Source organism: Austrofundulus limnaeus, unplaced genomic scaffold, assembly GCF_001266775.1.
Source record: "Austrofundulus limnaeus strain Quisiro unplaced genomic scaffold, Austrofundulus_limnaeus-1.0 Scaffold10441, whole genome shotgun sequence".
Taxonomy (NCBI): domain Eukaryota; kingdom Metazoa; phylum Chordata; class Actinopteri; order Cyprinodontiformes; family Rivulidae; genus Austrofundulus; species Austrofundulus limnaeus.
The window spans coordinates 1-594 of NW_013962843.1; the positions used below are offsets into that span (position 1 = coordinate 1).

Genomic DNA, 594 nt, shown 5'->3' on the forward strand with positions numbered 1-594 from the left:
GCACATATTCACCCCTGAAATTGTTTTGTTTCTGTTCAGATTGTTTTACTTTATGCAAGTAAAAGTGTTTTGTTTACATTGAGTGCCTATCTGCACGTGCAGAACACCTGTGAGGGTCTGCTTACCTGCCCACCAGGTTTTCTATCACGGAGCTCTTCCCCGCACTCTGGCTGCCCACCACAGCGATGTGCGGCAGGTGGAGGCTGCAGCTCCGACCCACGGAGCTCAGGGCCTCCTGGAGCTGCTTCACCACCGGGATCAGGTCCTCCATCCCGCGGTTGCCCATCGCAACAGGAGCCGCTACCTGTCCGGGGCGGGGCGGGGCGGGGCGTGGCGGGGAGCCTCGCTTCAGTCAACAGGAGTAGAGAGCGTGACTTCCATATTTAATCTGTAGTGAAACATCTACCTGCTCCACAGGTAAAACATAAATAAAACAAGGTAACTGACTGAGCCGTTAGCGCTCACAGCTCCACGGGGTCCACGAGGACAAAATCTTCTCAACAAAACAGCCTCAAACAGAAAATTACTTCGTTTTCAAAACTCGACCGATTCGTTTAAAAGTGTCAACAACTCCACAAGTCGATAAATGAAGAT

General features: G+C 51.5%; 1 pseudogene; it reads right to left on the bottom strand.

The window, feature by feature from the left end:
* Positions 1-125: 125 nt before the first annotated feature.
* LOC106512694 (dynamin-1 pseudogene) lies at positions 126-583 on the bottom strand (annotated as a pseudogene).
* Between the last annotated feature and the right edge of the window lie 11 nt (positions 584-594).